The sequence below is a fragment of the Ruditapes philippinarum genome, unplaced genomic scaffold (assembly GCF_026571515.1).
Source record: "Ruditapes philippinarum isolate M1 unplaced genomic scaffold, ASM2657151v2 ctg2538_1_1_1_1, whole genome shotgun sequence".
NCBI classification, from domain to species: Eukaryota; Metazoa; Mollusca; class Bivalvia; order Venerida; family Veneridae; genus Ruditapes; species Ruditapes philippinarum.
Window position 1 is genome coordinate 89,687 of NW_026858861.1, and position 16,667 is coordinate 106,353.

General features: G+C 31.1%; 1 long non-coding RNA gene across 1 annotated transcript; it reads right to left on the reverse strand.

Moving 5' to 3' along the window:
- Positions 1-201: 201 nt before the first annotated feature.
- LOC132754512 (uncharacterized) lies at positions 202-7,406 on the reverse strand. The gene is made up of 3 exons (XR_009629090.1): positions 7,344-7,406; positions 6,358-6,427; positions 202-642 (listed from the first exon to the last, which is right to left on the reverse strand). It is a non-coding gene; the product is annotated as an uncharacterized LOC132754512 (long non-coding RNA).
- Between the last annotated feature and the right edge of the window lie 9,261 nt (positions 7,407-16,667).

Sequence of the window (16,667 nt, forward strand, 5' to 3'; positions counted from 1 at the left end):
ACAACGCAGATTATAATACATTTAAGAGCATTGCTGATGCCATTCCTCAAACAACTTCAATTGTATAAGAATTATAACTTCGGTATTTATTTTGTAACTATATCAATTTAAATCAAATACTATTTAAATTGTTAAATAAAGGAAAACAAAATTCTTAAAGAAAGCCCAACACGGGTAAAATTAAAAATGCTGCAGGTGTCGTATAGCTGGTTGCACAGGCTAATGAGTCATACACGCTATATTCAAAAAGAATGACAAGTCAACATGTATATACATATATTAAGGTTTTTATTTCATAATGTGCACTATGGAACATGACTTTGATTTATGAATATTATAGTGCAGGATACATGCGGACTGATCTTATGTCAAAATGATTAATATATGTAACTCTAAAACGTGTGTATTTATATACATTATAAAATGTCCTTAGGACAGGTTGATATTATATATACTATTCTCAAATGTCAGAGGAGAGTTCGGATTTGGTATTCCACTCGTTCACTTGTGTGTTTGTATTTGTATATTAAAAGTATGTAACATCTGTGAGTTCTTCCTCCGTTATACGACAACGGTTGATTTGGCACCTAAGACCAGCGATGTCGAAGCGACGATTTTGGACAGCGGGACACAACGAAGTACCTGAAATAGAAAATTAAAGGTGAGTGATCGTTTATATACCTGTAATTTGCTAATTTTGAAGATGTCAGATCAAGAAATAGCTACAATTTTTGAAAATTTGTCGGATAAATTAAACAATATTTCAACTGTCATAGGTACACAGGGTTTATCAGAAATAGTACAAAATTTTGATGGAAATTCTAAATATTTTAATGACTGGATAAAATCTATAGAAAAATATGCTGTTTTAAAAGGTTTGGATGATAATAAAATAAACTTAGTCGCATTTCAATCAAGTAAAGGGACTGTAAGCGATTTTATTTGTAGATATTTGCGTGATAATCATCGTAATTCGTGGGAACAATTAAAAGAAGAAATAAGTACTAGATTTGGGGAAATTAAATATTTACATCATGAATTTTATCTTTTGAGAAATTTAAAACAAGATTTGGGAGAAAGTGTTCAAATTTTTGGGGAAAAATTTATTAATTGTGCTGAAACCGCTTATGAAAATTATAAATTAGGAGATAATAGTTTAATTGAACTTCAGTTAGTAGAATTGTTTACGGATAATTTAGCGCATAATTATTTAAAACTTAAACTTATGAGAGAAAAGCCAAAAACTTTACAAGAAGCAATTACTTGCGCAATGAATGAACAGAATTTCAGAGCTAGATTTTCTGCCAGAGTAAAATTTTCTTATTCTCAAAATCACGCAAAATACAATAATTACAGAGCAAATAATTCTAATCATTATTATACAAGAAATTTTTGCATGTACTGTAAGAGACCAGGTCACCATGTACGTAGTTGTAGATTTAGGAAAAATGAAATATATTGTGTATTTCACCGACAAAATTTTTCACGATATAGGAAAAATAATAGCAATAATAGTTTGAAATCAAAGATTAAGTGCTGGAAATGTAATAATTTTGGTCATATTATGCGTGAATGTCGTAAACAAACTTTTTACGACAGAAACAAAATAAATTTTCAGGAAAACTAGCAAGTTCCTGTCACAACGGGGTCATTGACAGGAACGATAAAATACCAAAATTTAGTATAGCATTAGCTGGAAGCCCTAATTCGTGTTTGATTAAAATTAAAAACTATAAAATAAATACAGATCGTTAGTAGATTCAGGTGCTGAAGTTTGTCTTCTGCATCGCAGAATATATAGAAAATTGAAGAATCCCCCTCAACTTATAAAACAGAAAATTAATTTATGTTCAGTTGACGGAAATTATTTACATATAGATGGTTATATAAATCTTAATTTTCAAATAGGGAAAACAGAAACAACTCAAAAATTCTATGTTGTTTCTAAAATGAATAGAAATATTATTTTAGGCCGTGATTGGTTAACACAAAATGGCGTTAGATTATATTTTGATTTAGGCTGCTTAAGAGTTAATAATACATATGTACCCCTCGAAGAAGATATCCATATTGCATCAATTGTTAGATTAAAGCAGGATGTTATTCTGAAACCTCAAACAGTTAATGTGTGCACTGCTAAGTTAAAACAAAATCCAGGCTTGGAAAATGATAAATTATATGAATTAAAAAGTATAGAAACTGGAATGATTGCTTCTGAACCAGGTCTTATGATAAAAATTTTTTTAATGAAACTTTCGGTTGACTGAAGATTTCCTATTATGATTGTCAATAATACACATAAAACTATAAGATTGAAACGAGATTCAGTACTTGCTAAAGTTTCAGAAGTTGAGAGCATTAACTCGGTCACAGAGGCTCTTCAAACAACTTCCCCTCTTAACAACGATTTCGAACGTGATATTCATACACCTTCAGAGCATTTTAATATTGTTAGAGACTTATTAAGGAAAAATAGAAATATTTTCGCAAATAAAGATTCTGAATTATCACAGACAGATACTGTAACCATGAAAATACCAACAGGTAATCATCCTCCAATCAAATTAAGCCCATATCGCACACCTTTAAACAATAGAAAATTTATGAGTGACGCAATCGATGAGATGTTAGATGCTAATATTATAAGAAGAAGTCATAGCCCTTATTCATTTCCTGTTGTTATTGTCGGAAAACGTGACGGCAGTAAACGGTTTTGTGTTGATTTTAGACAATTGAATAAAATTACAAAGCCAACATCATATCCTCTCCCATTAATTGACGATATTTTAACTCTACTAGGGTCTTCAAAATATTTTACAACACTAGACATGCGATCAGGGTTTTGGCAAATACCCGTGCATGAATCAGACAAGGAAAAAACGGCTTTTACGACATTCCGAGGCTTGTTCGAGTTCAACGTGACCCCTTTTGGCCTAGTTTCTGCCCCTGGAGTTTTCCAAGAACTCATGTCACATGTCTTACAAGGTTTAGAGGCATTTGCTGTCAGTTATCTTGACGACATTCTAATATTTTCGAAGTCATTAAATGAACATTTATCACATATACAGACAGTATTTTCAAAGCTTAAAGAGCATAAATTAAAACTTAAACTGAAAAAGTGCAGTTTTATTCAGCAACAAACAAAGTACCTTGGTTTTATAATTGATCATGAAGGTATAAAACCAGACCCAGAAAAAGTAAAAGCTATTAGGTCACTTCCGGTACCAAAATGTGTTAAAGATGTCAGATCTTTACTTGGTGCTGCTGGTTTTTTATAGAAGATTTTGCCCTAAATATTCTAAAATTGTTGAACCTCTAATCAATCTTACAAGAAAACGTATTTTGTTTAAATGTACAAAAGAATGTCAAGAAAGTTTTGAACAATTAAAGAAAATGTTAACACGTATTCCACTTTTAGCATTCCCAGACCCAAATAAGCCTTATATTCTATACACGGACTCCTCAGATTTAGTGGTCGAAGCATGTTTAAGTCAGAAATGTGACAAATCTGGTATTGAAAAACCCATATACTTCTTATCTCATAAATTAAGTGAATCTCAAAGAAAGTACAGTACCATAGAAAAAGAAGCATTCAGTATTCATTATGCGTTACAAAAATTAGATGTTTATTTACATAATGCAGAGTTAACTATATTTACAGACCATAAACCTTTAAAATATCTTCTAGAAGCACCTATGCAAAAACAAAAGAATTCAGCTTTGGGCTTTAAATATTTCTGCCTATAACTGTAAAATTGAATATTTGCCAGGAAAATTAAATATAATTGTCGATTTCTTTTCTAGACCTCCAGCTGATGATAAAAATACTAACAAGTCCGATATTGAACTTTATGAGCCTGATATAAATGACAATGCCTTCGAAATAACAGTCTCAAATTCAAGTAATGATTCAAATAATGATAATGTACATGCTGTGAAAACTGATGAAAGCTATGAAGTAAATGCTTTTGATTCTACGCACTTTAATGCCAAAGAAATAGCAAACAAAGAATACTAATTTCAAGAGCCAATTGTAGAATATATTAAACAATTCGAAAAATTAAATATGGCCTCAGAGCAGGATAAAGATCAAACTATTCTTGAACTGAAAATGTTACTACGTCACGGACAGCCAACTAAATCAGTGCAGAGCAAATATTTAGAAATTGACCAAGTTCTTTATTATCTGTCTAATGTAAATAATAATCCTAATCTTAGATTGTTTGTTCCGCAACACTTAAAACACCTTGTCATTACTCAATATCATTTAAATAATGGTCACCCAGGAACACAGAGGTTATTTACAACAATTAAACAAAAATATTTTTGGCCAAATATGTTCAAAGAATTGTATGAATATGTTTCTAAATGTGTTGATTGTCAGTCACGTAATCTTACAAAAATAAAAGCACCTATGGGCGAAACAAGAGTACCAATGTATTCATTCCAGACCATGAGTATCGACGTTATAGGGCCCTATGAAAAAACAATGAGTGGTAACCGCTTCATTATTTGTTTTATTGACCTTTACAGTTGTTATCCCGAGTGTTTCCCTACTGCTGACAAAAGTACTGATACAATTATACATTTACTATTAGAAGAAATTTACCCTAGATACGCATGTCCATTACAAATTGTCACTGACAATGGATTAGAATTCACAAGTAATGCTTTTAAAGAAACACTTAAACAGTTAAAAATTGATCACGTGCGTACAACTACCTATCATGCTGCCGGAAACGCTAAAAATGAACGTTCTCACCATGTCATACATGATATCTTAGCTAAAAGAATCCAGGGAAATCTCAAACAATGGGATATTCATCTTAACATGACACTAGCCGCACTTAGATTCAATGTCTCTAGGACTTCAAAGCATAGTCCATTTTATTTGTTATATAACCGTGACGCAATATTACCGGTTGACCTGTTGCTACAACCAAGGCAGCGCTATCATGGCGAAGAGTATCACAAAATTGCATTACAAGAACAACATAATTCTTTTCTATCTGTTTATAAAAACCTTAAAAAAGCTAAACGCGAACAAGCTAGCTACGCAGATAAGACCGCAAAAGATATCAAATTTGAAATAGGCGATCCAGTATTCTATAAGAATTTTCGTAAGAGAAGAAAACTAGATGTGAATTGGAAGCCTTTTATAGAATTATGGAGAAAAGGTCACCATTAACTTATATAATAAAAAATCAATTTGACAATTCAACAGTTAAAGTCCATGCAGAACAAATTAGGCTTGCAAATATTAATGACTGGTCAATACCAAAAGCAGATAATACTGGCAGACCAAAAAGAAATGCCACATTTGTAGTTACACCTGAAAATAGCGATACTAATGATGCTTCAGAAATACCAGAATCAGAATAACCCCAAGTTGCTAAGAATGTAAGAAAAGAAAGGTCAAATTCTGATAGTGAAGATGATATTCCATTAGCCGAATTACAGAAACATCTTCGACAACAACAACAAATTTCAAATAATGACAATACTCAAAGTAATGCACATTCAGAAGAAATGCAATCGCAGACTGATTCAGAATTATCAGACTCAAATTCCATACAAGTAAATAGCAATCCTCAGTCACAAGCAGCATATAATGCTATTCAGTCAGATTCAATGGCTGATGATAATTCAGATAATGAAATGTTTATAAACTCTATTTCTACGAAAAAGAAAAGTATTGTAAAACCTCGATATAAAGTATCTGGTAAAGCAAACACAAAGGTACATAGTAATAATAAACGCTAGAAACCGAATGTTAAAATGTTTCTACAAGGATTAGCCAGTATGTTATAGAACGTTATATTCCGTGTTATATGCTATACTAATTTTCGGTAAATAGACCTCAGGCATTGTAAATAGTTATTATAGAAAGAAAAAAATATATATGTTACAAGAAACGATAATAAAACAAAACAGAAAATTATATTATTTAATCATATATCTTTATATTTTTGGTGGTTGTATTCATTTATATCAATTTTTAATTTGCTTTTATTAGAAATATATATCTTTTATTTTTTTATTGCTTAAAATGATCGTTATTCGCTATATGTTTATTAATAGATAGGTTAATTCAAATGCATTTCGAAGTAAATGACAGAGCTTAATCATGAGTTTCAAATTGATTATTTACTTTATTAAATATTAGAATAACACGTGTATACATACATGTTTCAACTGTCAACGCACAATCATTAAATAAAGTTTAAATTGGGATAAGTCTTATTGTCGAAATAAACTAAAGTTAATAGCTTAGTTAAAACTAACAAAATATGTCTAAAAATTCAATATGAAAAGTAAAATTTTAAATATCAAGTATTACATAAATAAGATACTTACACTAGAGAACATCTTTCATTGGAATTCTTATCCTATGCATTTTATGACAGTTGTCTTGTTGTTCAAATATCTGAAAAAACAAAATTATGTTTATTGTATATAATATCTATTAACCGATCTGACAACGGACGAAAATGCAAAATAATGGTCTAACGATCACTTGTCGTCCAGCCAAGACAGAGAGGTGCGAGCGAATTCGCCGGTACAGTAAAACACCGGCTGACTAGAAATATTACAGTCAGCCTCTACGATGTCAAACTATGTACAACAAAAACCATGCAGATATAACCATAAACACCTTCTTCGATGTAAAACCATGCAGATATAACCATAAACACCTTCTTCGATGTAAAACCATGCAGATCCATAAACACCTTCTTCGATGTAAAATTGTATGAAATAAACGTCTACGATGTTTCAAATACATAACTATGCTGTTACAGCCGTCAACAACAACAACAACAAAATTGTGGAATCAAATAAACTTTTGTTCCTGTCTTCAACCAGAGAAGCTCAAAACTTCCGTTTATCAAAAGAATGTATTTTTCTATGTGTTATATAAACTTAAAAACAAAACCCCCCCAAAAAATACTGATGACAACTTCTTATCAAAATAATTATTTGTGCGCGACAGAGATATCCAAAATAAATATCACATAAACAATTGCGAGAATCGTGCAACAGCAAACTGTTAATTTAATTATCTTTTACTCAAAAACATTGCTACATAAATGAAGAATTATAGATCTATCATCACTTTGTTGTATTGTTCAATACAAGACATTCTTTTTACAACGACGAAACAAGAACAGCGTTTACAGATGTGCCATAAATATTCGAATATAACTTTATCAACTTGTGTATAAAGTATACGTTTACACATATCAAATACATATATACAAATTTAAAAGAATCTTCAAGAACATCAAACATTTATGAACAATTATGAGTGTCAATTTAAAATTATACTTTATAAAGCTACATACCAACGATTTGAAATTCCCGGACACGTCACGACCACCAAGCCATACCGATGTCAGCAAGTACCTGTTACAAAAAATATACCTGTCACAGGAAGTGTTCAATGTGCATGCACAATACACGTTTTTACAGGAAATGAAACACCTGGACATTTTATCAATTATCAATTGTTTATAATATTTTTTAAACATTTTCGTATATAAATATCTTTTTCTACTCTTATCATACATATATAATTCTGTTAAATTTTATACCTTAAAGTTTTTCTAATATATATTCTTAAAAATAATTTGTTCTTTGAAAATTGTTAACTTATTTGTTTGTTTTATGTTTTCTTGATCTCTAGAAATTAACTTTTTTTTCTTTTTTATGATGAAATAAAGGAAATTTAATATTTATTGAAAAACTTATAAAGCTATAATATTTACCTTATGTTACTTTAACATATTATTTTTGTATTTTTTTGCATAAAGATTAATCGAACATTTAACAATAATTATCATTGTACTTATTCAAAACTTTTTAAAACTAATATCAAAAGTAAACTTACCTGTGCTACATTGTATCTATCCAAATTTCTCTATTAAAATGAATTCAAACATGAAAAGGTTACACACGATATTCAATTGACAAATCAGAGATGATATGACCTAAGGTGATTTTTTCTTTTAAAAATAAAGTAATAAAAAGTCATTAGATAACATCTCTGACCGGCCATCCCTGACCGGATATTACCTAAGGTGATTTTTTCTTTTAAAATAAAGTGACAAAAGGTTGATGTATAACATCCTTACCTTAGGGGTAAAACAGATGTCAAGTTGATTTTAGATTTTTTTTTTTAATTTGTTAGAACGAGTTTGAAATATTTGATATTTAATACCTTGTTTAATACTTTTTTTTTTAATTTTTTTTTATATAAGTAAAGGAGGAATTGTCGTATAGCTGGTTGCACAGGCTAATGAGTCATACACGCTATATTCAAAAAGAATGACAAGTCAACATGTATATACATATATTAAGGTTTTTATTTCATAATGTGATCTATGGGAACATGACTTTGATTTAATGAATATTATAGTGCAGGATACATGCGGATTGATCTTATGTCAAAATGAATTAAATATATGTAACTCTATACGTGTGTATTTATATACATTATAAAATGTCCTTAGGACAGGTTGATATTATATATACTATTCTCAAATGTCAGAGGAGAGTTCGGATTTGGTATTCCACTCGTTCACTTGTGTGTTTGTATTTGTATATTAAAAGTATTTAACATCTGTGAGTTCTTCCTCCGTTATACGACACAGGCTCTATTTGATTGAACCTATTCATATACGAAACTGTCAAATGCAGACTACCGTCCACGTCCCCTAGCACCAGCTGCTTAAGCAGAATTCTACAATGAACTAACCAATTTTAGGCTAATACATGCAAACACTGGTGCATAGAAACATGACATTTCAATTTGTAACCTCCATTAAATTGAAATGTGTTATCTGATGTATCTATATATAGCAAGGTAAATAGCATCAACTAAACAGAAATAACCCGGAGAACAAATGATGTTTTTTATCTTTAGAAAATAAACCTTGGCCGAGTTTGCAATTTAGTTACAGTTTTAAATTGTCTTAAGCAAACTACAATTACAGCACACAAAAAGTTGCACTAGTACAATGTTACAAAATGAGTATCAAGTTAAAACCTTAGAATGCATGATATTTTGTTTAAGTAGTCAATAAATGTTTGAAAGGAATAAAATCAAACAGGAACTAAATCTACTCGTTAATATCCTTCAAGAACCTGTTAACGATCATGGCATTTAAAAAGGAAATGTTTGACATTTCATCTCATTAGATACATTATTAACAAATGAATGAACGAACTTTGTAAAAGATTGTAAAACACATTTTATAGCATTGCTGATGTCATACAACACACAGCTTTGATACCGACATATTTGAATCTCTTGTTTCTACTTTGCTATCATTTTTGTTTGAATCAAATACAAAAACCAATGAAAGGCTAACTCATAGAAACACAAGTGTAAAATAACATGACATTTCACTTTAAAACCTTCATTGAATGAAAGGTTTTATCTAACATACATATTTTCAGTACTATCAACAGCATCAATTTTTTCACAAATAGCATGGAGAACGAATTCAATAATGTTTTAACTTTAATCTTTTAAAGTTAAAGAAATCGACCGAGTTTGCAAATCTCTTGCAGTTTTAATTTGTCTTAAGCAAACATAATTGGAAAAAAACAATGCTTACGAATATTTTTATGCCGATGAAAATAGATATTTAATACATAGTAGTATAGTGGACTTAATCTAAATTTATACATTTATTATACAAGTTTTATAGTAGGTTTACCAGCTAACAAGCGATTACTAGTAATTTCATTCTCACTTCAATTTAGAAATGTTTATGCAAAAAATGCAGCTTTTATATTGTAAATTAGGAACTTTACTCATTATATAGCGTTATTGCTGTCATTATATAGCGATATTGCTGTGGGTACTAAATGTTTTTTTATTATTTGAATGGTTTGAATGCTACATGTAACACTTCAGTAACGAAAAAAATAAATGCAAATATTTTACCCCAAAAGTATACATGTATAGTTACACGGAATCAAATTAATAAATGGAGTTTTTATTCTTGAAAAATAGAGAAAGAGTTTTGGCGATGTAAATGAACATATTAACCCTTTTCCTCATAAGCATATTGTGAAAAATGGCCGTTTTCACTGAAAAGTCTCGTGTTACAAAATCAAACTGCTATGAAACTATGAAAAATGCTTCAATACTAAGCAAACTTGGCACAAATGTTGACTGGACCATTGCCTTTGTAATGACACGCTCAGTCTTAATTTATTGTTACCATGGCAACGAGGGACATCTCAAAATTGCCAAAAAACACTACTTTGTCTAAATTTTTTCCGTCAAAATGTATTTCAAAGTGCTGCAACTTCTCAAGGGATTGAGATAGAGTCAAAGGCTTTTCAGCGTTGGTTATACGTTACCTTATGATCGACCTGGAGTCATTTTAAGCTTCTCACAAGTCAAAATTTTTTATAGGCGACGAGGGGGAGCAACATGTTTTTAAACAAAAACATTCCGGGGTCGAAAGTGCGTTGTTTCGCGTATTATGAGGTTCAAACATTCTTCGTTTTATATCATGACTTTTTTCCTCTGTCAGTAAAACGCTCTGATTTGCTAGTAGATATAGCAATAAGCAGCTTTTAGAGATTTTTTGCTGAAAGGTTTCTTTTCTTTCAACGACAACGAGATATTAATTTCCTGGAGGATATTTTCTCCTTCTGATTTATGAATTATGTTCACGGGAGAATATGTCCGCTATCCGTAATCTACAAAATGTGTCAATCATGTATCCACAAAGTACAACTTCTTCTTTATTTTGTCATACATGTAATATATGATATATAATGTAGAAGATTTTTGTTATATTGCATGTATGACAAGATTAAGAAGTAGTTGTACTATGTGGATACATGATTGACACATTTTGTCATACATTTAATATATGATATATTATGTTGAAGATTTTAGTCAAAATTTGATTTATAACTTAAATTAATGTTTTTTAGTTGGACGATTTTCACAACGTCATATTTTGAATCCTCATTTTACGGACTCGCCAACATCCAATTTATGATAAAACCTTGCGGAATCGTAAGATAATTTTTTGTAAATCGGTTGAATTATTTAAGGTCCGGGAAACCTGTAAACGTTTCATTCGCCTTTTAATCAGTACTTGAAAATGAAGTAAAATAATGTTCTGACGTCGTCTTCAGTTTTACATACAAGAACATTTGAATTGAAAACTGGATCATTTCAAACATAATCATGAATAAATTGTTATGATTGTAAACTTGAAATGCAATTAATTTCCAGTTGTCATTAGACGTCTTCACCGGATACTAATAAAATTGAACATATACAGGATAAAAATCCAGTTATCCTTAAGAAACTTTTTCACTAGAAAATAGCAATCTGCGGTTAATGGTTCTGGGACGATTCAAAACAAAATTCTGTTCAATATTTGCTTTATATGACTTTCCATTCACTGCATTTGAAAGATTACTAACCTAGCACTTAAAGGTGGTCTTTGATAGACGTCAGAGTATGACGAGTTGTTAACTTAAGATAAACCATTGTAAGACATAATAACGTCATCAATAATGTTTCTACCGGGTCAAGTATTTCATGAATAGCCTATATCTGACTCACGGGTAGTTACCTCTTGAAAGATATCAATAAAAAATGCATTATAATATAAAAATAGAAAATATGAAATTAAAAATATTTGAACATATTGTTTGATAGAACTGATATACGCATTGAATTGAACATTTTTAGCTATAAAATGCAAATATTGTCCATGAAAACCGGTTTGGTGCATCGATCGTCGATACACGAGTATGAACAGAAACGAGTCAAGATTGGAGGAAAGAAACACAAAATGAAACATCCGCTGTTACAACAATGGTTTCTCTTCATGTACACATTGTACACAGGATAATGGGGGTGGGGAGATCATTGCAAATGTGTCAATATAATATAGATATAGCGTGCATCATTGAACATAAGCTTAAGCCAATTACCTCCTCATTTCTAGATACAATTCACGGGAATTATAAGGCCCTCACAGTATGTGATGTAAGTTTGGTAAAATGCGGCAAAGGAGGTGTGAGCATCCTTTATAAGAAATCACTTGCTTTTAGTACAAAATCAATATTAAACACAAACTCTCATAGAATTGTTGGTATTCAACTTTATTGTGAAAATATGCTTCCAGTATATATCTTCAGCATTTATATGCCATCTGTGAATTATACCGAGGAAGAATACAAAGAATGCTTAGACAACTTACAGAGTCTTTACGATACCTACTCACCCTTGGGAACCGTTCTTTTTTGTGCTGATTGGAACGTAAATTTACATTTTACAGAATCTTTTGACAAAAGGACAAACAGCTCTGATACAGTTCCTTAATCAAAACAATTTGAGAGTAAACACGAACGAATGGACTAGATTATACCTTTAAGCCACACGTAAAATGCTAGACGGGGTTATGATTTCTAAATCGAGAAATGACTTAATTACTAAATGTAACATTATAGATGACGATTGTTGCTCAGTTTCGGATCATCAACCGATATGCACTGTGATAAGTGGATATATCATGGCGTATATCTCGAAAACTGATCATATAGCATGGAATAAATGTACAGACAATGATCTTCAAATGTACTCATATTATCTAGAAACAAAATTATTAGAATTTGATTTAAGTGATTTTGTTCCTAGTCCTCATGGCATCGAAATTCTGTATTCTCATATAGTGTCAGCAATTCAATGTGCCTCAAAAAACGCCTTACCAAAAAGCACTTATAATGAGCATGCAAAGCCCTACTGGTCGCCAAAACTAAACTCTGCCCATATTGAACAAAGAAATGCAAAAATACAATGGATTTTAAATGGGAGATCACGTGATCAGACTGATAATAATTATATTCTGTATAAATCTGCAAAGCGACATTTTATAAATACACAAAAAGAGGAAATACATATGTTTCGAGATAAATATTATGAAGAACTCAATACAACGGCAGAATGTGACATGCGCCTTTTCTGGAGCTTATTTCGCAGAAAAAATGGCAAATCAGCTTCAGACGTAACAGATCTAAAAGACAATGACATTCTCACGCGTGACCCATATGAAATTGCTGAAATTTTCAGGAATTTTTTTGGACAGGTATTTTCGCCAAAAAAAAAAAAATAATGAAAAATTTGACTCTAAATTCTTAGATCAATTAGACATTGAAGTGAAAAAGTTCTTAGAATCAGATGACTATAAAGACGATGAAATTTTATCTGAAGCGGTGAAATTATCTGAAATCGAAAGTGCCCTGAAGTCGCTTAAAAAGCGCAAAGCACCGGGTATTGACAAAGTCGTAAACAAGCATTTACTATTCGGTGGTGATGTTTTAAATAAATATCTTCAAAAACTGTTTTCTGCTATGATTCAAACATCATATATACCTTGTAACTGTAAAATTGGTATAGTTATTCCTATATACAAAGATGGAAAACCGCAAGATGCGCCAAAAAGCTATAGACCAATTAGCCTATTACCCGTAGTATACAAAACATTTGAAAAGATACTGCACGAACGATTAGATAAATGGACCCAAGCCAATAGAAAGAATTTTGCAAACGAGCAGCAAAATGCTTACCAAAAATACTTAGGTCCCATAACGGTTTCATTTAATCTTCAAGAAACGATTGCTCATCAGTGTGAACTAAATTCGAATACCTTTGCTATGTTTCTTGACACAGCTGGTGCCTTTGATAATGTTAGACATAATGAGCTATTCATAAAATTGAAAAACTTTGTAATTCATGGAATATTTTTAAGAATGCTCATAAATAGTTACACTGGCTTAACCGGACACATCTTAGTCAACGGAATCTTGTCTGAAAGCTTTAAAATACAACAAAGTATTCGTCAAGGAGGAATTTTATCAACATGGCTGTATCTCCTTTTTATAGACGAACTTCTTCAGTCATTACAGCTAAGTGGTCATGGAACGGTTATTGAATCCATAAGAAGTGGTAACCCTACGCTAGCGGACGATATCGTTATTCTGTCGCCAAACATTAAATCACTTGAACACCAGTTGAATATAGCGAACAAATATGCATTCAGATGGGGATATGAATTCAATGACAGTAAATGCAAATTAATGCACTTTGGTAATTCTGGCAGACATGCGTTTAAAGATATAAATATTAATTTCGGAAGTGCTTCCCTACGTCCGGTGGACTCGGTTACTCACGCCGGCATTGAATTACACAATTCGCAAAAATTTTCAAGTGCTGTAGAAGCGCGTATCCGAAAAGGCCGCTCATCTCTATTTTCTATTCTATCTATCGACGAGACTCCTGGCGACGTGAATCCCTTAGTTTTGGCCTCTTTAGTGAAAAAAGTTACATTTCCAACTGCCTTTTACGGAGCGGAATTATGGAATGATTTGACAGACACTGATATCCTTAAGATGGAAAGATTATTCTGGTTAGCTGCCAAATGCATTCAACACTTTCCTAGAAGAACTCGAACTGATATGGCTCTAAGCATGCTGGGATGGTTACCTGCTATAGCAGAAATTGACAAACGAAAGCTTAATTTCCTGCAGAAACTGTGCACAATGCCTTCAAATTTATTGACAAGAAAAATATTTAATTTCAGATTACACCTATATGCAAACAGACAGTTTAGTGGACAAAGCGGATATATACCTGACGTCTGTAGAATTCTAAGAAAATATAACTTTTTCCATATTGTTGAATCCTACTTACAAACAGCAATATTTCCTGACAAGTTACAATGGAAACGAACAGTTTTAAATATCATACAAAACATTGGTCAGAAAGCATGAGGAGTAGCTATGATAATTTTGTGCGCTTCAAAGTTTTACAGAACGATATAAGCCCATCAATATTATTGAGAAATTCCGACTCTCTAAATTCAATAAAACATGCATTATGTATTGCTAAAGTTGTTGTTGAAGCAAAGCAAAGTGATGTAAAAACATGCAAGAAGCTAGTGTGGTTCTCAAACAAGTGACCTAAATCTCCATGTAATCTCAAATTGTATTTCACTCAAAAAGACTCGAACAACTTTCCTTAATAGTGTTGAAAAACAATATAGTTGTGAACTCAGTAACTTCCTGAAAGGATGTAACAGCGAGACGTTTTTAAGAACTATCTTAAATCCTCGTGCCTTGGATATATATGACATAGTTGAATTTCTCCAAAAAGACTTCATACAAAGTGCTTGTAAGTTTATATACGATTGTTTAGTTTTTAATAACTAAACGTTTTATCTAAATAAAAACAAGGACTTCAAATGACAGAAAATATTTAAGCGGTATTGCCTAATTTACATAGCTTACATTTCGTTTCGGTAAGATGTGTGATACTAGGTTGAATACTGAGGCATTTTAACCATATATAATTACATTGCATTATCAGTATGATAACTCAAATGAAATTTAAATATGAAATATGTATAAAACAATTATATAAATGTGTTTTTATTGTTACGCTTAAATACTTATTGCTCTAAGATAACCTTTGATATAATGCTAATATAATCATATAGAAATATAATCATATAGAAGCTTATACATGTATATAAAACCATTTAACTTGAACTTAATTGTTATGTCTCTTTAATAATATATAAATGTACATTTGTCATAATCATGTATCATATGTTTGTATATATATTTCATGTTGTATATGTTGTAATCGCTGAAAAGCGGAAATAAAGAGTATATATATGGTTAGAAAACGTAAAACGTTAATGGAATGTAATCGTCGAAATGCGTGTGTGCGATACAATTTAGACATAAACACGAATATATATAGTTCAGACGATTTATCATACCCCCTTCTGTTCTATTTAATTATCAAATGCAGACAAAAGACTTTGAAATAAATCAGTAGTATGAACTTAAATTATTCGGATAAATTGCTACGTGGTTTCATACCCAAACAGCAGCAGTAATTCTGAAGCAAGAAAGTTTACATTCATTGCTTAATAATGGTCGATCGACCTGTCCACGAAAAATAGTGTCCAACAAAAAATAATAAGTTTACTCTTACTGTAGCAAATGGTGACCTTATAATACATTAATTGCCTATTTCAGGAATTAAACGATAATTTCGAATTAAATGACATTTTAATGTCTCCTGAAATGTGATATATAGAACTTAAATGTGCTTCTTAGTGTCTAAACACCATATCAAATTGACAGCCAGACAAATATTTAACAATTAAGCTTTCCGCCAATCAAACAGACTTGACGTATATGTGACCAGGAAATCCGAAATGTTCATTATGAATACACAGATATATGTATAATTGTTAAATAGTCTTATACTTTTTGACTTTTTAAATATTTTTGATATTGAAAAATAAAATATTGTTCAACAGTTTTTACAGTGAAGTATTACTTTTGAAAATATTCAAATAAATCAAATGGCTTTTGTGGTTACTTGAGGCAATAACTCAAGCAGGTTTGAAAGCAAGCGTGGATATATAATAGCTGTTTATCTCGTAATATTGGCATGAGTCCTCCCTCGTGTATAAATTGTTGACATGCTCAATGGCAGCCAATATTACTGTGCGTCAAGGGCAGCCAACATTATCATGCACCAGGAGAAACCTTTTATAAAGCTTTGGTTGCTAAGCTAAAAAAAACTTAAACTTTTTCATGAACAAATT